The following is a 27,080-nucleotide window of genomic DNA, read 5'->3' on the forward strand; positions in this document are numbered from 1 at the left end:
TCTTTTATGTGACTGGGTGACACATCTCATCACCTATTCTGACTCTGGAGCCTTATTAATAGTCAATTTGCACACAAGCAATTGGCATGATGATCCAAATCAATCATAACCATGATGGAAAATGTTCCACAGGACAGTAACAAAATCCATTGGCACCCAAGTCATACAGATACGGAAAACTAAAGGTAACGTACCTGAACATGCTGCCTCCTAATTTCTGAACACTGATTCAGCGATTCAGCTCACCTGACAAGCTAGAGGTTTGTGCCCTTCCTCACTGCTCTACAAACATTCCTCACATGCCAGCCTGGTCAATAAAGGGAATGACTTGGGTACCCAGGTGGCTCAGTCAGTCAAGCATCTGAGTTTGGCTCAGGTCATGATCTCATGGTTGTGAGTTTGAGGCCCCATCAGGCACAGTGATGTCAGTATGGAACCTGCTTTGGATCCTCTGTCCCCCTTTCTCTCTCTGCCCCTCCCCAGCTTGCACACATGCTCTAGTGCACTCTCCACCCCACCCCTCTCTCTCTCAAATAAACATTAAAATAAATAAATAAGTAAAGGGAATGACTTTCCCAAATGGAGACTGACAGGACACAAAAGCCAGAGGAGTGTTTCTGGATAGTTTAAAAATATTCATGGGGGTGGGGGATGCCTGGGTGGCTCAGTCAAGTGTCCGACTTTGACTCAGGTCACAATCTCACAGTTGGTGAGTTTAAGCCCCACGTCGGGCTCTGTGCTGACAGCAAGGAGTCTGGAACCTGCTTCAAGCTCTGTGTCTCCCTCTCTCTGTCCCTCCCACACTCATGCTCGCGCACTCTCGCTCTCTGTCAAAAATAAACATTAAAAAAAAGGTATTCATGAAAAGGCCATGGTGGTAAAATGAGGTTCAAAAGGAGCATATGTTATGCCCATTAGAGCATGTGTGGTTTACAGATATGGTTCAATCCTTAGGTTGACATGTAGAGAGAGATATCTGCTATAGTAATACTCCTGGTCTAACTGGCCACCACCCCTTACTCATAAACAGTCCACAGATTGAAAGTAAAACTATTGGTCCACACTTCTAAGTTATAAGAGAACCATGAACCCTAAAAATTTGGTCTCTTTTCCTCTCCTCCTCCTGGGACCAGAGTGAGGCTTCAATCCTAAATAAGTACATCTGCTTTAAAAATGTTAACTTTGCTTTAAGTGGGCAATCCCAGGGTCTAAACTGGAGGTGTGGGTAAGGAAAGCAGAGCACATTAGCAAGCCCAGTTAAATGATTACAGTTAAACATTTGGTTTCCATCTGACTGGCTCTTATGTTGGACCTACCATTTGTTTCTGAATTCAGGCAAAAAAGACGGGAATATTATTTATGAGCTCATCAAAACCCAGTATCTTCATTCGGTAGCCATAGGACTTAAAGGTAACATTAACTGATGTAGCAAATTAACCCCAACATTTCACTGGCCTGGAATAGTAAACTCATGTAACAATTCAATTAAGCACTCCTGGATGAGTGGCTATCCCCCAAGCAGTGAAACAAGGGCCTGCTGCTCCTTCCATACTCAGGTTCTATTATCTTCAACATGTGGCCTCCAAAGCCACCAGAAAAGTCATTATCATTCTAGCAAACCAGAGAAGGGAGCATGAAAGATGTGCATAGAAGGATTTTATGGGCCAGGCCTGGAAGTGGTGCACAGCACTTTCTCCTCACCTGGCTTTGGCTAGAACACAGTTACATGGCCACCAAAGGGAGGCTGGGAAACATATTTTAACCATATGCTCAGGAAGAAGAAGAAGAAATTAGTTTGGTGAGCATCTAGCAGTCTCTGCCACACTGACTATCTAGGAAAAACAAAAAGCCAACTGATCAGGTTTCAGAACATTATCAGCACACTTAGATTAGGATGAAGATGTCTCAAGAATGAAAGGTGTGACAATTTTCCAAATAATCTCTATATAGCAAACACTATTATTAGGAACCCATCAAATGGTATATAGATTTGTGAAAGGCAAACCTTAGGACTTGCATTATCTTCTTCAATCATGCACTTTGAGCCCACTAACCACTTCTGTGCCACGCTACCATGACTGAGTAAGCACAAGATCTTGACACCCTTCCCTTCTTCCTGGATTCAAGTTTTTTTTCCCATCTTACACTCCACTTCCTATCCCAATCTTGACTTCCCAGCACTCAATCTCTGCTTCATTCATCCCTGTCCATGCTGTTACCCCTCGATCCTCCTTGGCCTGACCCCAACACTGTCCTTTTCGTCTATTACTCATGCTGATGACTGGCACTCACTCTGACCACTGAACCTGGCAACTCAGCCAATTTCTATTCTTAATCATCGGACTCAGCCTCAGCACCAGTCCACCACCTACAGAAGTTTCTCCACTCTCTACAGAAAGGACATGCAAGTTTCAGGAAATTATTAAAAATCCCCCAGCTAGATTTTAAATTTTAGCTGCTAAAAAGCATTCTATATGCATTATCTAATTTTAATCTGATCCAATCCTTACAACAATCCAAAAATGCTGGTACCATTGTCATCCCCATTTTAAAGATGAAAGCAATGGGACTTAGTGAAGCATAGTATCTTAGGAACATCACACTTAAAAGCTCACATTTGAACCCAGTTATTCCTGACTCCTAAGTTTAAGCTCTGGAAAAAAAGGTACCATGTATAATTAGCAGTTATCAAGGTGTAGAGGAGACAGGAATATATTAGGTTAATCACAGTTTTCTGGGTAATATCTATGGATATTGATCTGGTCCCAGACTGTCCAGGTCTCTCCCAAAAGAGACAACCATTAATAAGCAGCATTATAGGCTAGTACATTCATGTGGAACCCCAGCCCCTCACTTCAGTAACTATAATCACAGTTCCAGACAGTTCTGATTGGCTTCACTGTCCTTGACCTTTTGGGGGTCTGCTGTTACCTCCTTGTCCAAATTATAACATACTTTCTGTGTATTAGTCATGAGCTGATTTTTTCTGACAATGTGAGGAAATCTTCTCAGCCCCAAATGTCTGCCAATGATTTGTGGATGGCAGGTAAGCATATGAGCAGGCTATATTTAACACAATTTGAAATTTCATTGTCTTTCAGTAAAAGGCAGCTGTTTCCAGATGTCATGAATCAACCTTTATGTCTGACTGATGTGGTGTTTGCAGGAAACATCTTGCGATACTGTCATGTGTCATTGGGAGCTTCTTGGACTAGATTATCTGCAAGTCAGAACCTGCTGCTTTCTAGTGAACTGTTATTTGGATTGCTTCAGTAACCTCCTGTTCAGATATGACAATAGGTTGACAATTCCATGGTTCATCTGCCCCATTTGGTTCTCTCACAACCACAATGCTTCAGCCATTCAGTATCAAGAGCCTCACAAACATTTCCCAACAATTCAATCACACACATTTGAGGAACACACTCAGAGCTAATTGGTGCTATTGTCAAGCCCATGAACATTTTATTTGGTTTTCCTGGAAATACTTAATTTTTCAAATCTTGAATTTCCTTCTATTTCTGTAATGTTTTGAGTACCAACTTAATTTTTGTGTGCATTTGTCAACTATACCCATCAACTTATCTTCACTTAAGTCACTCAATGTAAGATACTAATTAGCTAAGGAATTTTATTGTTTAGTCTGTCAGATCTATGGTTATTTTTATACCACACAAGTCTTCCCAGGCTTTGGGTGGCTTTGCCAAATTTCTGTCCTTTTGTTTTACTACATTTCACCCTATTCACCCCTTTACTGCTATGATGTGGATTAATTTAAGTCATTTTTCCTTCTGCTGTAACAATCCAATAGTAAATGCTTTATGCATATTATTTTAGACCTGTCATGTCATTTGGCTATTGAGGCAATGCATAATAGCCTAAATTATTGCAGAGTAGGAAATTTGGAAGGTGTGATGTCTTTTATTAGGTCAGGCTATGAGAGAAATTCAAGGCCATAATTAATGTAATTCTTGCAAACAACTGTTAGATGTCATGGTTTTTAAAAACTACCAGAATTTAGTTAGATTTTTACATTTTCAAGCAGTACAATGCTCTCTGCCCTTATCCACATTTTCATTCATTGCTCTCTTAAGCTCTCACACCCGATGGTATAGCCATTTCTGATTCAATAACTAGGATTCTCTTTGCCATGACTAGTTTCAGATTTACCACATTTTACTCACTTAGCTTGGCTGTCAGTTCAAGATATTTGGTAATAAAGTGTGGCTACCCTGCAGGTCTGCACATCGTCACCTCAATTCCCAATAGAGAGGTCTCCAATAACTGTGGATTTACTAGGTCTTCCTTTAATGCCCTCTCAGCCATCCAGCTCTAGTGGATGACTGACTCTGTCAGCCAGAACACTTCGGACAGTCACAGCTCACTGGGCTTGGATGCACCTTAAATCTCTGGTTCCAGACCAACGGGCCCGCCAGCTACTTGCAACTATTTCCAGAGTATAAGGCCATTCCTAAGTGAAAAGACCATCAGTCTCCCCGTGGACTCACCTCTAATTCTCCTTTCCCTGACAGAGTGACTACTCTGGCCCCATGATGAGCTACTAAACCTATATGGGATATCAGAGCCCTGTGAAGCAATTGTGGCACGGCCTGCCTCTCAAGCACAAGGACACTGCGCTGGGTTTTGAGAGGGTTGTAATTAGCATGATTACTTTATTTTGATTGCTAAGGCTAACAACATGGGCAATGCCCAAGTATATTATCATCATCAATTGATGAGTTGGTTTTAAAAATCTGATTATATGACATGTGTTCAGCCATATCACCCTCTGCATTGCTGTTAGGGAATAACTAATGTCTTGTTCCTTAAGGTGCTTAAATAATTTTGCCCACGGTACTGTGCCAGGTGTGAGTAAACAAAAGAAACGAGCTCCCCAAATACTTTGCCGTGTTGTGTAGGTGTTTTAGTGTTTGCAACAGTGCCATTTTTAAAAATTATATTTGAGAGAGAGAGAGAGAGAGAAAATGAATCCCAAGCAGGCTCCACACTCAGCAAGGAGCCCAACAGAGGGCTTGATCCCATGACCCTGGGATCATGATTTGAGCTGAAATCAAGAGTCAGACACTTACCCAACTGAGCCACCCAGGCACTCCTTGCAACAGTACCATTTTATTTATTTCAATTTATTACCAAGTTAGCTAACATTCATGTAGTCTTGGCTTCAGGAGTTGATTCCCATGAGTCATCACTTACATATAGCAACAGTACCATTTTAAAATGGCATCTAAGAGAGGCGGAAGCTCATCATTTCAGTTGATCAGGAGTATGCCATCAGAGCACAAAATATCTTTGTAAGACAGACAGCTCTTCCCTATGTTAGTCCCCAGAGGACACTAATAAATGGTTCTCAAATGAGGCTATTTGGCAATGTCAAAATTTGGTATAATTGTGATAAACATTTTTGGTTGTCACATCTCAGGGAGTGGGGGATATGCTACTGGCATCTAGTGGATGCAGGCTAGGAATGCTGCTAAGCTTCCTACAATGCACAGCATAGCTACCCAAAATAACAAATTATTTGGCTCAAAATGTCAATATTAACAAATTTGAGGAACCCTAGGTTAGACCAAAGAAAAAGACTTATAAAGGGTTAAAAGAAGTTCAAAGGATTATCCAAAAATGAGAAACTCAAATAGCTTGCCCACTCAAAATTATTCACCAAGGACAACAAAAATTTCAAAACAGTAAACCTCATTTGCTGGAGCATCCTAAAAATGGAAAGACCCCAGCTTGCCTTTCAAAGATAAACTCTTTAGGCATTTTGAAAACTCCCTGATATTAGGACTTAAAATTCAAATGAAGAATCTGCCTTTCTTCTGGTACCAAAGCATCTTTCCCTCTTAAGGAAAGTTAGGATGATAAATTCCCCCAGCCCCTGTCCAAGTCATTCCACATTTATATGAGGATTCCCTCATGAAATCATACTGTGTGTCAGAGGGCCAACAGGCAGAATTTTATTTAAAGGTGATTATTTCCCAAGGTTTTAAAACACAATGATCTGGGTGTTCAAAAACAAAGTGCTAGCCCTGTACTGCAAATAGGCATATGACTTAATTTATGCTAAAGGAGGTTATCATGCAACAGATGTTGGCTAGGATGCAGAGAAAGAGGAAGTCTTTTGCACTGCTGGTGGGAATGCAAACTGGTGCAGCCACTCTGGAAAAGAGTATGGAGGTTCCTCAAAAAATTAAAAATAGAACTACCCTATGACCCAGCAACTGCACTGCTAGGTATTTATCCAAGGAATACAGGTGTGCTGTTTCAAAGGTGCATGTGCACCCCAATGTTTATAGCAGCAGCGCTAGTGATAATAGCCAAAGTATGGAAAGAGCCCAATGTCCATTGACAGATGAAAAAAGAAGATGTGGTATATACATATACAATGAAGTATTGCTCAGCAATCCAAAAGAATGAAATCTTGCCATTCTCAACTATGTGGATGGAACTAGAGAGTATTAAGCTAAGCAAAATTAGTCAGAGAAAGACAAATATCATGTGACTTCACTTATGAGAAATTTAAGACACAAAACAGATGAACATAAGGGAAGGGAAGCAAAAAATAATATAAAAACAGGGAGGAGAACAAAACATAAGAGACTCTTAAATACACAGAACAAACAGAGGGTTGCTGGAAGGATTGTGGGAGAGGAGATGGGCTAAATGGGTGAAGGGCATTAAGGAATCTACTCCTGAAATCATTGTTGCACTATATGCTAACTAATTTGGATGTAAGTTAAATATTAATTAAAAAATAAAGAAAGAAAAAAAATAGGTTATTGTGGCCTGAATTCTGACTTTCCCTTAATTATTCCCTTGCTTGTGCACTGTGACTCCAATAAACAAAATAAAAATCAAGGTTAATTACTGCCATTTAAAATGTAAATAGCATTTGCAGGGGTGGACCTTCAATCAATCGTAGTGTAGTTGTAAAAGTTTGCTGTAAGAAATTTCCAATGAGTGTGAGGAAGGTAAAGAGACGGAGTTACAGATGGACAGATACCATAAATATCTGATCTTCAAAATTAAATCATTTGTCCAGGGAGGTGCAGGAACCCCAGAATTCTGGTTTTTACCTGTCCCTCCTCACCCTGTGGAGAGTAGTCCAGAAACCTGCATGCACAAAGGACAATGGTGAGAATATTTTCTCTTTATTAACAACTGCGGCTTTGGTCCCAAATCCCAAGGTATATCTTGAGCCCTGGTGAGCTCTACTGCCTGCCAAAACTCCTCTTGGACTAGAAAGGATGAAGTAGTTTTCTTTCTCCTCAATCTTACCCTAGTTTTCACTTAGCTTTTTAAAGGGAGTGGGAAGGGAGGCATTTCTTCCATGTGGAAAAGGGACACCTCTTACCTCTGGTCTCCCAAAGGATAAAACATTTTTAAAAAACGGGCAATACTAGGAGAAAGAGAAACAGACAGATGAACACTACTAGGCCTTCCTCCAAACATATCAAGTCCACACAGCCCCTGCCTTAACTCTCTTGGCCATAGGAAGGAGCTACATTCCAAAGACTACTGGGGTAGATGCCATAAATGGGCTTATTTACTGCATTCCAGTTAAGGCTCTACCTCTTAGAAAATGAGACCAGATGAATGCCCTCAAACCTGACCTATCCATACAGAGCCAAACTTCTCCACCTCGGAGGTAGAATCCAAGTGTGTTGGGGGGACAGTGACCTTCCTGAGGCATAATCAACTAAAATGATTAACAGGAGCTTCAATGGAAGCATGGAGGAATGAGAAATGAGGAATTAAGTGTTCTGGGTTTATGGGCTTTAAGAGCAAACAAGGCAAACAGAGAAGTAGCAGTAACCAGGAGGCAAAACAAAAGTTCAGGAAAATGAGATCAAGGGGTCAGAAGGGAGCACAGAAAGTGGCTGTGAGAGAGCCAAAGGCAAATAAGCTTTTGCAACATCTGGCGTAGACCAACCTAATGTCTAAAGGGTTTTTCCCATCAATGACTCTGTTACCAAGGTAGAGTTGCTTTCCAGGAATGACCCCTCACCCAACCATATTCTTACAGAGATGTTGACCCACACATAGAACTTAAGCAAACATCAATGGTTCAAGGTGCCGCTCAAGCAAATTTAAATTGTGGCATTGTATATCACAGCCCCAACTCAAGTCACCTTGCAGAAGATTCTGGGTTGCAAATAAGAGACTGTTGAAGTATTAAAACTACCCAAAAGTTAAAAAAAAAAAAAAACCAAATTAACCAAAAGACAACCCCCATTGTGGATTTATGGCCAAAGCTTCAGGAAGTAAGACTAGCTGCAGCGAAAGGTAGGGAGTTTGAACATGTGGACAATTTATGGAAACATTCAGAACCATTACTTGAGGTTAACTGCAATCATGTCACCTCCACTCCAACATGCTGTGCAGGTTGATGATGAAGAGACAATCCATGCTTGCTTAATATTTCCCACAGTGCAGGCTAGACTGGGTGGTAGAAGAAGGATCCCTACGTAGCAAGCTCAGCAATTCTCATCAAAAATGTATTTCCAGCTACTCCTGTTTAGTCCCAAAGTTGTAACCAAGCCCACTGTTGGAGGATTTCAAATTCGTGAGTGCTCTTCTAAAGAGCCAAAGGGCTATGAAAAGGTCCCAGAACAACTGGCAGGAATGTGAAAAAGGAGGGCTCAGAAAAATCTACCTAGAGTATATAAAGCATTGAGGCGGGCACTTGTTGGGATGAGCACTGTGTGTTGTATGTAAGCGATGAACCACAGAAATCTACCCCCAAAACCAACAATACACTTTATACACTGTATTTTAGCCAATATGACAATAAATTATATTTAAAAAATAACAAAATAAAATGCAGATTTTCATGGAAAATAAAATAAAGCAAATGCTCCATCCTGTTTTTATTGTTGAGGGTTTCTGCCTCACATTAGTTTATTTGGGCAAATGTACCTTCTTTCTGGTATGTCCTTGGGAAAAGGTAGACATAGAGAGAAGTTCAGAGAAGATTAAATTAGGATGCACAGAATTAGTGCATCCAGGCTGAAAAGAGTTAATTTTAAATGATTTAGGTAAAAGAGGCTGATAAGAACAGTAGCTGCAGAAGTTCCCAAAGCAGATTTGCCCTTGGTATGAGGACACAAAATGCAAGGCTGGCTGCTACTCAACTGGGAAGCAATTTCAACTCTCATCATCACCCCTTCACATAAGGGTCAATCCTGGGGATGTGCCCACAGCTCTGAAGAAATGCACCTGTGGTACCCCCTGAATGGAGCAGTGTATTAGCAAGCCATGAAAGTAACTGCCCACCAAGCAGAGCTTGTCTTTAGATTTCAGAACCTCCCTTTATCCTTCTTGGCTCCCTCCCCACCACTATTTTCTGTCTCATCCTAGTTCCCTTTCCTTTTCTCCTTTATGTGTCCTGAGCTCTTCCCTATGGGGCTGATTTGACAACAGCCAAGCTTTAGCTTCTTAATTTGTTTCATTTGGAGTTTTCCATTTTAAAGCTTTCAGGAGTTTCATCTTACATTATAATTCTGATTAAGTGGCAACTGCTTTGCCTTCCTCCTAGGCTTGTTATAAGTACAGAGGAATGTTGGGTTCTTCATGTCTATAATGGGCCCAGAACTCCCTAGAGGGAGTTTTATATTTAAGACAACAAAAATAACTCTCATTACAATTAATAAAAGAAAAATGAGGCTCCCCATGTAGAATCTCAATAAGCCTCTAGTATATTAAACATTCAGGAAAGAGATTCACTGAAGACTCAGCCTGTTATGACTTAGGAGAGGCACCATAGTTAATAGGGCTGTGAAGCAGATGACACCAGGTGATGCTCCAGGTTTCCAGTTGCCACAGCAACTTAAAATATCTCCAGCAGCATCCTTGCTCCTATGTTAAAGAACCATGTTCTCAAAGCAAAGAGGTGACAGAGGTCTGACCAGCTTCCCTCTCACAACCATCCTCTAACTCACTGACCTTCCCTCCATCCATTAGGTGTAAGGCTTAGGGAGGTGCTTCTAATATATTATCTTATTTAACCTTAGGCTTGCTCCAACATGGGGCATTTTTTCCAAACAAAAGTACAGCTTTGAAATGAGGTACACCATGGTTTGAATCCAGCCTCTATGTACTATTTCAGTGATTCCTGCCAAGCTGCTTATTAACTTCTTTAAACCTCAACATCCATCCTTGGAAATTAGCATTGTATGCTAGTCAGTTTTTGCTGCATAACAACCTCAAAATCTCAGAGTCTTAAAAAGCTTTGATTCTCTTGCTCACAGGTCTGCCAGTGGTTGTAGGTCTATTGGGATTGGCTCGGGTCAGCAGGACATGGCTCTAGGCTGTGGGTAGGGCTTACATATTTCCTTATTTTCCTTGGAATAGCAACAGCCCAGGTAATGTTCTTCTCATAGCAAGCCACAGAAGCACAAAGGGGCAAGCCAAAGTGTACAAGCACATCTCAAGTCCCTGGTCAAGTCATGTCTGTTAAGATCTCATTGGCCAAAGCAGTCACATAACCCCATCTAAAGTCAGGTAGGAGGAAAATGCCCTCTATCACCATTCCTCTAATGAAGTCTTTATAAAGCCATAGGGAGTGAAGAATTGAAATACAATCTCCCACAATAGAAATAACTGTCATATAAAGGTGTCGTAAAGATTACATGAGATCAAAATACATAAAGCCCAGGACAGAGTAGGTGCTAAATAAAAGACAGCTATGATTATGGGTTAACAAAAAGCTTTCTGATAGCTTTGCCTAGCTGCACAAAAGTTCTAAAATGAGACAGTTACACATAACTTTATTACCCTTTATTAACTGTAATTACTAAAACATAGCCTCAGGCTTTTGCACCCTATGTCTGTGAAATTCTGATGATAAAAATAAGCCAGGGCAAGCTACCAAAAGGCTTACACAAACTAAAAAGCCACAGACAGCTGTCCTTGGAACTCCAGGTTCCCTGTTCTGAGCAGCTTCCTCCAATTGCCCAGGTTTTATTTCACATGGCAAAGAAGGTCTCCACTCAGTCCTCTGTCACTCCCTTAATTAGAAACCAGTAGTATGTCTGGGAAATGGATGCCCCCTTCTCTCTATATCTACCAGAGGGCTAATGGGACAGCAGGTATGGTGGTACAGTGGCTGATTTGCAGCCTCTTCTTACAGAGATCTTTTTTTCTCCACCTCCTATAGAGAAGGGCCTTTCAATGTGGGAGGAAGAGGAAGTGTTTAAAATTTTTTTTTAATGTTTATTTATTTTTGAGAGAGAGACACACAATGCAAGCAGTGGAGGGGCAGAGAGAGAGGGAGACAAAGAATCTGAAGCAGGCTCCAAGCTATCAGCACAGAGCCTGGCGCGGGGCTCCAACTCACGAGCCATGAGATCATGATCTGAGCTGAAGTCAGACACTCAACAGACAAAGCCACCCAGGCACCTCAAAGAGTATGTGTTTTAATCTCATGATGACCTTAGGGCCCCTTGTGGATCCACAGCCCCTCCCTTCCTGCCCCATTTTGCATACACACTCCCCTATCTCCCATCCATCCTCCACAGAAAGCTGCAAATCAAATTACCTAAAACATAGGGACCATTCAAATTAGCAGGGACCTGGCAAATTTCAGAACATCACATAACACTCATTAGGAGAGGTGAATCTTTGGTCCTGGAACGATACTCCTGGGTCGACTCTCTCAGATGGACTCAGGAATGTTATTTGGCCTCTTTAGGATTCATTTTTAGCAATTATAAAATGAAATTAAAAACACCTGCCTTGAGGGGGGATGCCTGGGTGGCTCAGTCAGTTGAGCATCCAACTTCAGCTCAGGTCACGATCTCACGGTTCATGAGTTGGAGCCCTGCTTCAGGCTCTGTGCTGACAGCTCGGCGCATGGAGCTTGGTTCGGATTCTGTATCTCTCTCTTTCTCTCTCTATATATGTCTCTCCCCCACTCATGCTCTGTCTCTGTCTCTTGAAAATAAACATTAAAAATTTTTTAAACAAAACAAAACAAAAAAACACCTGTCTTGAAATATGACTCATGGGATCAGAGGAGATGATTTATTTACTACTGAGAAAATATTTACTGAATGTTGTGTGCCAGGTCCTAAAGATGAAAGACACAGCCACTTCACTCCAAAGTCTACAAGGGGATCCCAGGCACACAGTAGGCATGCAGTAAGCCATCTCTATTATTACCATTGACAGTTATCTGGTGGCAACATGTGAGATATTTAACAAGTGACACGGTATAAGAAACTTTCTACAGGAATGAAGAGCAGTCTTAGAGCTATAGCAGGATGCTGGAGGCCTCCTAATATTTCAGGATCATGGGGAGTAAGGACCAGGTAGCCTGGGGGTAATGACCAAGCAGGCCATGGTAGCATGCCACACAGGAAACTCAAGGAAGCAGCTATTTACCACCCAGGAGAGAAGTATGTCAATATTTTAACAACTGATGTGGTACTACAAGTGATATTACTATATTTTAAATAATAAATATGCACTTATCATTGAAAGTCTTATCCTACATGTTTGACATTTTCTCTTTTCTACCTAAATGCTACAATAAAGGAATAATGCTCCATTATGTATGTTGCTTTTACTGACCAATGATTCAAGGAAAATATAATCCTGGGTGAAGCTAATATTCCAATTCCAGCTCTGAAATGATACATATGTGTGATATGGCCAAGGGAGAGACATCCTGCCCTAGGCACCAAAGATCCGTCCCTAACCATCACATATGGACCCAAAGAAAAATTGAATGACTCCAAAATCAAAATTGAAGCATCACTGTGTCAGGTATCAGGGATTCCAAACCAGTGTGTTTGGATGTTCTGTCCTCCTGGGGCGCCTCTTGTACCATGAGGACTCACTTCCTCAGGGATGTCTGAAGTTTCTTTGAAGCCCGCAAGTCAATAAGAGGGGATGGGGTGGGGGGTCAGTTTTAGGAGAGAGGGAACAATACAAGAGATCTCTTAAAAAGCAGAGAAAGAAACCTCCGTGATATTCATTCCAATCACTGTAAAACAATGCCTTGAGATAGCACCAACCTTCTGCCAGTTATTATTGTGTTTATTTGGCAGCATTCACCCCTCCCCCAAAATACTAATGATTAAAGTACATGAAGTAACATATTTCATCAAACAAAAAAATACTACAGTGAAAGAGTAAAAAACTGGAAAATTCCCATTCATAATGGAAATGATTATTATTACAAGAATCACAGCAAGTAATGGCACATTCTTACCTAATTCTGGCATACAGTCATGGGGGCTTAGAGTTTATAGTCATCTGGTCTATTTAATCCAGAAAACTGAAGGCCAGCAAGGTAAAATGTCCTATACTGAGGACTCTTGATCCTCAGCCCCAGAGCCAGTTACATCATGCTAACATTTCTTTCTCTCAATTGCAGAAAATAAGTGCACAAACACACAAAAGGAAGACACTGAGGAATAATCAATGCATCGTGAGACAGACATTCTTGGAAAAGACTTGTGATAAAATATTCTCTAAAGAATATACAAACACAGACATTTAAGATTATTATTCTAGTTGCCAAGACAACAAAGGAACAAAATCAGAGAAAGAAAGAACCAAGAACTCTTTCCTCAAGTTCTACACCCAAACCACATTGAGACTAAGAGTGAGGCACTTCTCACTTTGAAATTGTTGGCCCAAAGAAGGCACCCAAAATCAATACATATGCCTCTGATCACAGGAATCTGGGCTGCCTACAACCACGGAAGTACTACAGAGCAAAAGTATTCAACACCAGCATGCTGCAGGCCAGAGTGATCTGAGGACTAATTCCATTCACATGTGCCTAGGAGATTTGTTTAGGGGGAAGCAATCCAAAGGCCAACTGCAGAGTTCATTTTAATAGCACTGAGGTTTGTGTGCATGTCTAATCATGGGATCAGCAAATTACATGCCCTGTGCACAGACCATACGACCTCTGTGGGATTGTGGAACAACTGAGTGCATGTGGGAGAAACACTAAGAATGGAAAATTCACCGAGCAAGAGGCCAAATTGCGAAGCTGTTGAATGGGGCAGAAGAGCAGCAGGGGTAAGCAACATGCTTTGGGGCATCTCCTAAGCCTGGGGCACTGAACTAGGCACCAGAGAATTAACTCCCCCATCCCACCCCACCCCACTCTTCCCAAGTCACTAAAGAGGAAACCTCATCAACTCCTTTAACAAGTGGACAGCCCTCAAAGGAGGTTCTAAATGCTCGTCCTCAAAGGCAGACCAGAGACTGTAGAGATGTCAGGGAAGAATGTCCTTCAACCTGTCTGCCGGCTGTACCTCCTCTAGACTCTCAAAACTCATAAAACAAAAAGACCTTAAGGCCTTTGAACATTTAAAGTTCCTAGTAACAGACTAATGCAAATTAGCTAAACAGGCAAAGCATTAACAGAGTCACTGATAGTGAATCAGGAAATAAAGAGCTAACAGTTATACACATCCTTCTCCTCTCTCTTGTTCCACCAGCCCTGGTTTCCACCCCTCTCTTCATTATGTTATCATCTCCACACATAATCATATGTGTACTTGTGCCTGCACACACACACACACACATTTGACACGTACACACACAGTGATTACCAATTTGTGGTAGTAAAAATGCCTGGACAAGATTAAATCCCAGAAATTTGGTAATAAGCTATTGTGAAAGACACTGGAAATGTCAGGAAATGAGGAAGACTATACTGCCTGCATAAACCTCTGACCTGAATTACAGAAAAGAAATATTGGGAAATTCTCTGTCCAAGAGAATCCTCTGGAACTTAAAACCCATGAATAGTGTTGCCAACACAGGAATCTTTCCTCTCTTACTTAATTCCTCCCAAGGATACACTCTCCACTGAGGACTAACTTCAGAGCATCTAAAAAGCCAGGATTTGTGAGCACACTAGGCTCTGAGTTTCTCAAAGGCAAAGCTGTATTTCTCTCCTCTTCATACATCAGTACCCAGCATGTAAGAGGTCCTCCTAGATGCCTATTGTTGTTAGAATGGCCTGCCCACTCCATGTGCCCACCCTACACAGAGGTATTCAATTCCCCAGTACACACCTCTGCCTCTTACCTGAGATTAGGCAGAACTCAGTACAGCATCACTATTAACATTTACCTTGATCTGGGTAGCAATCTTTAAGATACTTAACAAGTGGCACAATCCAAGGTCCCACTTACAGGCATGAATAGCAGTCTTAAAGCTGCAGTAGGATGCTGGATGTTGCCTACTATGACAGTACCATCCACTCATCCATTCAACAGATGCCTAAATACAGGTAGACACAGTTATTAGTACTAGGAATACATCCCATCCATGATTTCTTGGAATAGCCAGCCAACCACTACTAATTTTGAACAAATCAGTAAATAAATGCTGATCTGAAGAACACCTGCCATGTGCTAGGTTATGTCTGAGCACTTAACGGGAAATGATGTAATAGATATTGACTATGCCCTAAAGACACTAGCTATTTAGCAAAGTAACTGAGACCACACACAGCAAAGGAAAACTGGGCAAAGTTGATAGAATGGAGAGATCCCCAGTGAGAGAGAAAGTCACTGAATATTTTAGTGTGCAGAGGATGGAATCTGCCGGTCAGCCTAATTTAGCCTATTAGATCTGGGACTTGGTGACAGGTGGTTCTCTAAATACAGAGACTTATAAGATTGGTAGGACCCGAAGAGACTCTGAATAATAGAGAACGAACTGAGGGTTGATGGGGTTGGGGGGGGGGCGGGCTAAATGGGTGATGGGTAGTAAGGAGGGCACTTATGATGAGCACTGGGTGTTGTATGTAAATGATGAATCTCTAAATTCTGCTCCTGAAAACACTATTACACTAGGTATTAACGAACTAGAATTTAAATAAAAATTTGGAAGGAAAAAAAAAAAGATTGGTAGGATCAGCACTGGTCAGAAATGTAAAGAAGGGAAAGAAGAACTAACAGTGATAGAGCACAATGTTGGGCCATTATAGCCCTTACCTCGTGCGATTCTTCAGCAGCTTTTTTGATGTGAACTTTTGTCATTATGTTAAGCCGCCCAACATCCAAGCCCTATTCCCTTCTGGGAAACCCTTCACTATCTTACCCAATAGGATGTCCAGCATTAAGCAAGCTTTAAATGTGGAATGAGTGCCACCAAGAGTAATGGACCTGTGAGCCATGCAGTATCAAATAGGGTGTCTCCACGCAGTGGTGCATGGAGAGGTGGCAGGGTCCTAACAGGACTGTTCCTTCAGCTGAACTTTAGTTGAGATTCTGGCTGCTCAGTTCCCTTGATCTCTGCTCATTTTCCAGTCCTGTTTCCTTAGCCTTCTCAATGCCATGAGTTATCAGATACCCTTCCAATGAATTACTTTTCTACTTAACTAGAGATATTTTCAGTGCTTACTACAAACAACATTGACCAATACACCCCTGATATAGGCATCATTTTATAGATAAAGAAACTGAGGCCCTGGAAAGCTAAGTATGCAGCCAATTGGTGACAGACATAGGTTTTACGCTCAGGTTCTCTGACCTCAAACCCAGAGACATTTCCTCTACTTGCTATGTTCCTCAGGACATCTCTGGTTGCAAGTAACAGAAAAAATAACAACTGAAACTGGGTTAAGCGAAAAGGATATGTACTGACCGAATAGTTGAGATATAGAAAGCATACCTGGCTCTACTTCCCAAAGGATGTCAAGCCTATTAATCACTGGTATTTGCTCTCACTTACATGGATTTCACTCCCAGGAATTTGCCCCATTAAGGTGGCCTTCTCCAGGCTTATATTCTCATAACCACAAACCTAGAAGAAAGGGGGGAATTATTTTCCCCAAAATACTGAATGAAAATTGTTGGGTCTGACTCTCACTGAACCACCTCAGTGGCCAGGGACTGTATATACTATTGGCCAAGGCTGACTTGCATGTACTCCCCACCTCACACTCTGGTGGATTCAACATGCTCAGGCTGGTGGAATGATAGTTCCCAAGAATATCACAGTATTTTAACAAAAGAAAAGTGAATAGATACTGAGTGGCAAAACAACAGATGTCCACTGGTGTCTACTGCCTCTATAGTATGGGTGACATTCCTCTTTCCAAATGATCCCTTCTCTACACTGCAGTAGAGACTTTCTCCAAACTGAATCCTGCTACCCACCCACCCACCAGCCATAAGCTCTCTTTCCTTCCTCCCGACCAAAAATTTCTTTCAAATTCTTTTGTACACATTATATACACTAGAAAGTAAAATTACCTCTTCCATTGCATTGTAAACCAAAGCAAGAAACATTTCTGGGAGCCCCTGTGAAAAGGCAGATGTTAAGGGAGGAAATTCAAAGAGTGTGGAGGACTGACTGGCTCATCATGGCTTTTCTACTTCCTGAAATGGTATCACAGGGGCAGCCAGCCACTCTGGGTCCAAGTCAGTGGGATTTGATCCTAGGATCCAGAGCAGATACTAGTATGTCCAAAAGAGACTGCTAGGGGTCAAACTGCTAAGGAAAATCATGTCCAAAAGGTTTATAAAGAAAGAAAGCCCTGAGGTGAGCATTTAGATGTGGAGCTTGGAGCCAAGGGATCAGATGGCCATAGAAGTCAAAAGCAAGGAATACCACGAGAGGCTGAGTGTAGGTTGATACTGGCAATGAAACAGACTGAGAGGAAATGTTCGCATTTCCTTTGGAGTGCAGTAGGGTGGGCTGGCTCTACATAATGGACCTGACTGAACTGTACATTGGCCTCCATGGAAGGCCACCCCCACGGCCCCACCCAATTTGCTCCTTAGGTCTAGATTTTTACCCCCTGCAGCAACTCTAAAGTTGTTCCTAGAACTGAGCCTGCCACCTAGCCATTGATCCTTACTTGAAATTACAAAACTTCAATATTTACCAAATACCAAGTGCTAAGCTAAGACTTGGGCTAGGGGTTGGTGATACACAGATAAAAAAAAAAAATAGTAATAAATGTCAGTTTAAACTTTGAAAAAATTTTCTGAGGATGAGAGAAGCAGCTGAGCTTTAAAAAATGATAAAATATTAGTTCTACAATAGAGATTTATATAAGGTTGCCATAGGAACTCAGAAGGGAAACAATTAACCCGAGTGCCCTTAAAGTTGTGGGAGGGAACAGTGGGTAATGAAGGTAGAAAGAAAGTTGGGCTTGATTCTCCATGGGGTGGCACAGGTTGAGAAAGAAATAGGAATAGGAATTAGGGTTGGATCAAAAAACAGTTCACACCATGATCTGAAGTTCCTCCCTAGAACATGAGCCCTCAGCTTTGTATGCCCACTTCTTGGCATGAAGCCTTCTCCCTAGAGGAAACTCTGTAAATGTCTATGAATTAAACAATGAACCCTGCTTTGCCTTTGGAACAGAATGCAGACCTGTAAGACCGAGGGACATGGCTTCCTAAAACATTATTACAGCCTTTAATTTCTCATTATGACTCTCTGAGCAGTTTAATTAATAATTGCTATGGGAAGAGGAGAACAAAGTGATAATTAATAGCTACTGGCCAGAGCTACTGCTGAATTGAGTCCAATTATAAAACGAGCAATGCACACCCAAAAAGAAACATGAATTTCAAAAGTAAGTAAAGACCATGGGTAAGAGGGACCCTAAGGGATCTTCTCAATCTAACCAGTTGTTGAGTGAGGCGTGCTCCAGATGGGAAAGATGGAGAAGCAGTAAACATAAGCACTTGTCAGGAAATGAATCCTTCACCATGGTCAGCACTTGCCAGAAGGGCAAGCAAGCACTGCCACTGGGCTCCTTTCCCTCCCGACCAAAACAACATAGAGTAAGATAGAAACAGAAGAGGAGGAGCAAAGACTAGAGCCATCTTATCCAGCATGCCAAATGCCCAGGATGTTTCCCACAACCCAAGGATACCCAGCACTTCTGAGATGAACAAATCTCTAGGACTTGATGGCTGGCTCTTCAATTCCTCCTTTAAAAGGCAGCATGATCATGTTTTCAGAAAGGTAATGGCTACAAAACGGCTTATACACAAAGAACCTCCAAAACACTTGTTGTTTGAGTAGCCAGGTAACTGACTCCTCCACTGGTCCCTGGGGTTAACTTATATATTTACCCCATTGTCCCCATCAGGGATCCCCATCAGGGATCCTCCTGTGTTGTCTTTTCAATGTGTACTGGCTTGTCTCCACAAACCATCTTTTCCCCACAATGTAGGTCTTCAATTTTCAGTCTTTGAAAATTCATTACACCCAAACCATAATATAGCTAGCTTTATGCTTTCTTTTATGAAGAGTATTTTAAGAATATAGGATTCTTGGTATTAGGTACCTAAGAATTTTTCAAGTTCATTTAGGCTGCCCATTAAATAAAATCTAAATTTTTAAAGGAAAACATGTAATTTATAAAACCTATGCTAAAGAAAAAATTAAGAAAGTAGGCACACAATTCCTGTAAACTACAAATAATAATAATAATAATAATAATAATAATAATAATAATAATATGGAAAAATAGGCAGAAGAAGGAAAATTTTTTAAATATCAATGATGTCTATGAATTACTCAAGCACTGGTTGAGATAATTCTGGGTTTTTAAAATTGCTCCTTTAAAAAAAAATCTCTGTTTTTCTACCCCCTAGGAAACACTGTTATCCTGAGTGTTACATGATATAAAGGTGACATTCTATGGCTGAGCCAAGGATTGCAATGGCTTGATCCAAATGCCCTGGCTTCCACCTTCCATTCCCCTTCTGATATTCATGAACTTGTAGGCTGGAGGTTCTAAGTTAACCTAATATATATTTATATATATACTTACATATATATATTTATATATATAATATGGAATATATATATATATATATATATATTTTTTTTTTTTTTTTTTTTTTTTACAGTTTACAGACTGCATTGCAGCAACTGTTGCTTACCTGTGAGCCCATCCACTTTCTTTGCTGGTTAAGATCTCAGAGTCTACACCAATTGCTGTCAATTTCTCCTTCACTAGAGACTCTACACACCGCAGAAAGAAAGGGAGGGTTGGAATACAAAAACTAAGTTTTCAATTCCAGCTCTGCTCTCCCTAGCTGTTCTCCTGCCCTCTCTGGGTCTCTCCTATCTCATCTGTAAATTATGGGTGGTCTTACCTGTCATCTCCAAACTATGGAAAGGTGTACATATGTATGGTGGAAGGGAGGGAAATGAGATGCAGGGTGGAAATGCTACAGCAAGACAGAATGTTTTCCACTTCTGACTGATAAAGCATCTTCTTTCAGGCAGAGAACTCAGTCCATATGCAATATGCATACCTGCCAGGTAGACTCCAAGCACCCTCTCCTGGGTCTCTCTAGTCTTCCTGCCTCCATTAGAGACAGGAGTTACTGGAAGTGTCTCGGCACATCATGAAAATACTCTCTTCCTTTACAAAGCGTGTTGCAAACTCAGTGTCTAGTTCATCTCCCAGGACCCTGGGTTTTCTTGGTCAGTATATCAACATGTCAGTGGGTGTGATAGAACAGTACACTGAACTTAAATCCAAATTCCTGAATTCACCAGACTGGTTCCCCCTAATTTTATATTCTAAGACAGAGGGCAATGGTTACATCACCCAATCCTTTCCCGCCTGGAGGCCAGGAACTACCAAAAACTACTTGGCTAATTATTTTCCAGAGTTTAGAAGATTGCTTAGTCCTCCAGCAAGTTTTGTTTTCAGGATGTTCCATGGGAACTTAGGATTTTTTCTCTTGCCCCCGCGCCCCGGAGCAAAAGCCAAAACCATCAATAGACTGCAACTCTAAATAGACTAATTCTCAACACTACCTGGCTTAAATTTAAATTCATCATTGTATTGCTATAGTTGTCCTTTCTCCTATTCCACTTGTTTACTTTTGTTGGACTTTTGCCCTCCCATCTGTAAGAGAAGAAACAGGAAAGAGCATAATAAGGTGGAGACTTAATATCAAAACTATGACTTACTTTTTCCATTCGTGTTTCTTTTATCAGAAGAAGAGCAAAAAGATGTATTTGGGGGAGTAGAGAAACAGAGAGCAATGCATTGATTATATCTGCACTGAAATAAAAAATAAAGTGAGCATGAGTATTTTTTAAAGACTAAAGATAAATGAAGATCCATGGCCTAGAGAGGGGTAAGTTGATAGAATGGGAAAAATTGGTAAGAACCATGCTGACTTTGTTATTTTTTAATTTTTTTAATGTTTATTTTTGAAAGAGAGACAGAGTGTGAGCACAGGAGGGGCAGAGAGAGAGGGACACATAATCCGAAGCAGGCTCCAGGCTCCAAGTTGTCAGCACAGAACCTGACGCGGGGCTCAAACCCACAAACCATGAGATCATGACCAACTGAGTCACACAGGCAGCCCCTGACTTCATTCTTAATCTGTTTTCATGAATACATAATTTTCAGAATTTCTAGTTGTATTGAGAAATTTTCTCCCTTCCTTCTTGTAGATGCCAAAAGAACACAACAAAACAAAAAACAAACAAACGAAAAAAAAAAAAAACACGAAGAAAGAAATGCATTCAAGGATAAGGAAACACCTGACAACCCAGGAATTCTGATAATGCACTAACAGAAGCAGACCTGCAGCACTATGTATGACTGAAAGATTTCAGAACAGCTTTCCCAGAACTGGGATGTTTTTCCAAGTGAATAGACCTGGCATCAGCTTAGAGGAGAATCAGACACAAGTAGCCACTTAGAATTCATTTTAGAGATATTGGATATTGGAAAGAATGCTGTCTGAGCACAGGCCTGCAGAGTCCTGGGTCTGAGGGTGTGCATCCCCTCCAAAGGCAAGCTCTCCAGAGAGCTCTGTTTCTGGTAAAAACCAAAAGCCTAATATTTATGCATACTCTGCTGGATATTCCTCACTGCAACAGTCATGCCTTAAAAGGTTAAAGCCCAGAGCTCTGCTGCTTTATAAAAGGCCAAAGAAAACAACCTGACTTATCATGAAGTTCAAATATATTTGGACAGGTTATTTAGGCTTTGTATATCATACAGTCTCCACCACAATTTGTGCTGAATCTACTCAACTATGCTATTGTAGGGCAAAAGCAATCATAGATAACGTAAACAAATGAGTGTGGTTCTGTTCCAATAAAACTTTACTTACAAAAACAGGCAGAGAACCAAACTTCACGCATTGGACATAGTCGGCCAACCCCTGCGTTAGAGAGTACAGGGCTTTGCTCAATAAGAAGCAGAGGTTTCTACTGAGGCCTCTTATTTGATGCTTTGTAAATTTTTCAGATTCACAGGGCTCTTTCCATCAGTTTGGTATGCCTTCAACTGCAGGTAACAGGTAACCTCCGCTGACTTATACAAATAGCAAGTTCTTAATTCTCCTGTAACAAGGAGCGCAGGGTTAGGTCACTGCTGCCCTCCTCACTGCTTTCTTGGACACAGGCTCTTTCCTCCACCTTTTTTAACCTGTTGGCTAGTTGAAAAACCAAAAGACAGCTGATGCTCCATTGGGCATCACATTTAAATTTCAGAAGGAAGAAAAGGCAAAGGATGAAAGGATGGGCAAACTATAATTTTTTTCTTTTTATCAGAAAAGCAAAATGTTCCCAAGAACACCCCTAAGTCCAGTTGATAAAATAGTTCTATTTGTATCACATTGGCTAGAACTATGGCATATGGGTGGCCACCCCTTGTTGAAAGAAAAGGTGAGGAATTTAGTATTTATTTTCCCAGCCTCTAGAGTACAGAAGTGAGAGGGAAATTGTTGGGGATGGGAATTGAGACACTAAACTATGCTCCTCTCTGGGTGTAGGACACTGTGTTGGTGATAAGAAAGGCATCCTAAGGCAGGTGGTCAAGCATATGCCTACCAGGAAGGGAGCTGTATAAGAGTGATCCCTGATGACAAGATATTGTAGGTTGCCTCTGTTAGAGAAAACCTTGATAACAAGTGAACTGATGCTTTTAATGGCCTTTACTGGTGTTTTAGTCACCAACAATGACAAGGTATCTAGTAATCAATGTTCCTATTGTCACTATTTGTGACTTTCCTCTGTGCTTGACCCAAGTATAAAAGAGGGATTTTGCTGTGACTCTATACAAAGACAGTTAACATAGGTAATCCTCTCTGCCATCACGAAAAGTATTTTACTATAGAAAGGCAAAGGGAAGACATAACATATTACACCATATACAGCTGAGATTCAGGAGGAGGAGGGACTTTTGGTGACTGAAATGCAGTCATCCCAACACTGACATAATATCAAGGTGAACTTACTGATTACATTTTTTGACAGGAAGCAGCCCTTCCATTTTAATGGCCACAAGTGGTTAGCTCTACAGTTTACAGTTTTGTCTTGTAAATGGTATGATGCATGGCTTTGAACCATGATCTCATAGTTTAAATCATTTTTATTTCCAGGAATTACTTTTCTGTGAACACTCTACATAGTTAAGGTTCAGAGGCAACCCTCAAAATAATGGAATTGTTCTTTTGAGAATTTTGCTCTGTGGGGGAAAAAAAGAGTTAAATTAAGCATAAGGCAATTTTCTGGAAGAGTGACAAGAGAAGAAATATCCAACCATACAACCATGATACACTCACATGAAATGCCACCATATCTGAGTCGCATTTTTATTTCCAATGCAATTAAAATATACCTGTGATCATATGTTTTGCAATTTAATTATAAAATATAGATAATCACAACTCTTTAAAGCCTGTTCCAAATAATGCTCTTTACTTTCAAAGCAAGTTTATTACTATCATCTTACATGATCTTCATTGGCAGGTATGTGAAGTAGATAGGGCTTGCCTGTTTATGTCAAAGGAGAATCTTGTATAGAGAAGGAAAATGACTTGCCTGAGAGCTCAGAGATTCACACTGTGCCCTCAGTCCTCAACCAATGAATTGTCTGTTATCTACTTGCAAATGCAGAAAATTGGTTCATCTTATTTTTAAGATTACACTGTGTCTCCATGCCAATTTCTTACCACTTTATCCTGGCTTTTCAAATATTAAGTACGAACTTTGCAGTTTCCCACCAAAGCACCTGTTTTCCTTTCCATTCTGTATATGAATGTGAGTCTGAACTGGTTCTACTAGCTCTAAAAGTACCTCAATTGGGTCCCCATGACAAAGTGCAGTCACTTATACAAAGAAACAAGTTGAGTCACCTTCAGGTTCCAAAACCCTCAGATTAGATGAGCTACCTCCTATTTGGGGGGAAAAGGCAGAGGGGGTGGGGAGCTAAGTTTCAGGTTAAGTTCAACACTACAGTAGATAAATACAAAAGAGAAGGAGAAATGTCAAGTAGATAATAAGAATAAAGTGAGGCTTCAGGAACCAAGCCACACCTCAGAGACCAGCTGAAGTGAACCCATCCACAACTCCTTTCCTGAAAGACCGCCAACTGCTTAGGAGGAGCTGCTCTTCCTGCTGGCAGCCGGGCCCTGGGCCTCCCACTCCCAAGCCTACTACCCAGCTGGGGGGCCTTCACTGGGCATCCCTTCCCTTTTGTTTTCATCTTCGTCCATTCAGCCCACTAAAGCCAGGTTTTTGCATATTAAAATTGAATTTGTTTAAGGACAAACAGTTGGAGACCTGCTTCTCAGGGGCCGAAATGACAGATTGCATGTGGGGCATCAGCCTTGGGGGCTGCCAATTTGGCAGGTTCCCGAACTTGAGGAGAACCTGGCCCCTGAGCTGCTCACTGTCTGTACTCCAAAAGGCATTCCCCTGAGCTCCAAGGTGGAGCTGTTTACCAATACCGTGATCTCTCCCCAGATGCAGTTGCTACTGCAGCTAATTAAGAGAACAATTAAGACTAAGGCAATCAGTCAAGTACACAGACCTCAGTCATCTTCCCAGCTCTTGGATGCTGTGCCACTCCCAGAGGGCTGAACCATATTCAGTCATTCAGAAAATGACAGGAAGAAGCTATTAAATATCTGAAAACCATAAAAATGCAATCATACTGTTCTTTAGCTGAGCCATCCACCAGAGACCAATGCCCAGCAACTTTAGAAACTTAGCAGTCGTCTCGAATTCACACACTCACAAATAAGATTAATCAAAAGCAGCTCAAATCAAAATTTAATTATAAGGTGGGGATGGGAGAGGCTGTGCTGGCCATTCTCTGGCTTTTTTTGGTTTATGACTGATCAATACCGCTCGTATCAGCCAAATGCATGACAAAGTCCATGGGGTGTCTTTAGAAAGGAAGTAACAGATTAAATATTGAGCTAAACAATTTAATCTTCTCCTGGAAGAATTTTCAGATATTTGTAAAGGTAAATCCTATTAGAGGGGAACAGTCTCCACGTGCCAGATTATAGCACCTCACTGGAAGGAGTTCATAAACACAGAAACAAAAGCCACTAAAACAAAACTTCTCTTAATAGCCTAGCAAATGGAAACCAGAAAAAAACAACTACCATTAAAAAGAAATATGTGTGTGTCTGGGTGTGTCTGCGTGTGTCTGGGTGTGTTTGATTTAGTACACTTATTGCAGAGCACCCTAAGACTCCTCCTGAGTACTAGCTTTAGCTGTGAGTAGGTAGTTACCTCAATGAAACACCTCACAAGAGAAATGGAATTTTCTGTTCACCTGGAGCTAAGAAATGAGGTTAACCATTTTAGAAAAAAAGCACCACAATGTTATCAAAACATTTTTTATTAAACACCTACTATATGCCTTGTGAGGGATACTGAAGTAGTAAGTAAAAAGTGTTGACATGTAAGAACATGGGTTTTGGAGTCAGACCTGGGTTCAAATTCCAAGTCCCTACACACTAGCTATATGACACCAGGCAAGTGACTAAATCACTCTGTTTCCTCCTCTGTTACAGGCCTCTCTCAGGGGATTTTTCAAGGTTTAAATGAGATAATATAAGCAAAATTCTTAGAACAGGTCCTGACAAACAGTAGTATTCAATAAAGCAATGATGATGATACCGATTTCTTATTAACTATCATTTGTAGATGGCCTGAACAGTCATTGCAATTTCTCTATGTGATTTCTATATGTAATCTTATTGAATACTCATTACAACTTCATATGGTGAATATTATTATTATTACAGCCATTCTAGAGATGAACAATCAGATATTATTAGACAAGGCCTCTCATGGCAGCAACTGGAAATACAAGGTGACCCAAGCCCTGTATTCACAAGAGCCTTCGATCTCAACTTCATTTTTATCTCCAAACAAGGCAATACCATCGCAGACAGAAACCAAGGCCACTGAAAGTGAACAACCTAACCTTTCTCTCTGGTTAAAGTCCAGGACACATCTTCTAGTACATTATGAATTAAGTACACATTTTTTTCTAATTTAAAAATTATCCTGTGAATCACAATACATTGTATTAGATATTTAAAATGTATGTTTATTCTGCATAAACATATAAAATGATCTTTAAGTTATTTTGGCCTTTCACATGTTTATATCAAAAGCCTCAGGAAGAAAAATAACAAGAAAGAAGGGAGAGTAACCCAGACTTCTGTTTATCCATTATCAAGTTACCAAATGGACGGCAACGAAGAGAGTGAGGAAGAAATGCATGACACGGTATTATGTAGTGTTTCCACCGTATATACACAATAGTCCTAAGTATCCTCAAGAGCACAGATAACAGTAAAACATAGTGAATTAATTAGAAAGGAATATGTCTGGGGTACTTATTATTTTTGTTTTCTAAGGTATCTAATTGCAAAGTTTATTCAGTGTAATTTTTACTAATGTCTATTTAACAACCAGCTTGCAAAATTTCAAACATCTAACAATGGACTTCAATGAGCTAATAGGCACCAGCTCTACCACATCACTGACTCCACAGATGATTCTTCATGTGTGCAAACATGAAACTTTTAGAAAGTGTATATATCAATACAGTGACACAGCAGCATGGTTCTGAAGAGTTGCATGTGTTCAAAAACACATGTCCAAGTGGATTTCTTTATATACATAAGAATATGTATCTTGCACTCAATCCAAGTAAGTTGTGCATACACACTGCTCTCTCGGTCTCCTGAACAATATGTTAATCTCTCTGTACAAACCCTGGTATTATCTGCTACAGACTTCTGCTGGGATTGGCCAGGCATAAAAAG

At 40.8% G+C, this 27,080-nt stretch overlaps 1 long non-coding RNA gene across 1 annotated transcript; it reads left to right on the forward strand.

Annotated features, from left to right (window-relative positions):
- The first annotated feature begins 13,590 nt into the window (after positions 1-13,590).
- Positions 13,591-23,634, forward strand: LOC132660537 (uncharacterized). The gene is made up of 2 exons (XR_009601856.3): positions 13,591-14,055; positions 21,445-23,634. It is a non-coding gene; the product is annotated as an uncharacterized LOC132660537 (long non-coding RNA).
- Positions 23,635-27,080: the final 3,446 nt, after the last annotated feature.

This window comes from Panthera onca, chromosome A3, assembly GCF_046562875.1.
Source record: "Panthera onca isolate mPanOnc1 chromosome A3, mPanOnc1 haplotype 2, whole genome shotgun sequence".
Classification (NCBI taxonomy): Eukaryota; Metazoa; Chordata; class Mammalia; order Carnivora; family Felidae; genus Panthera; species Panthera onca.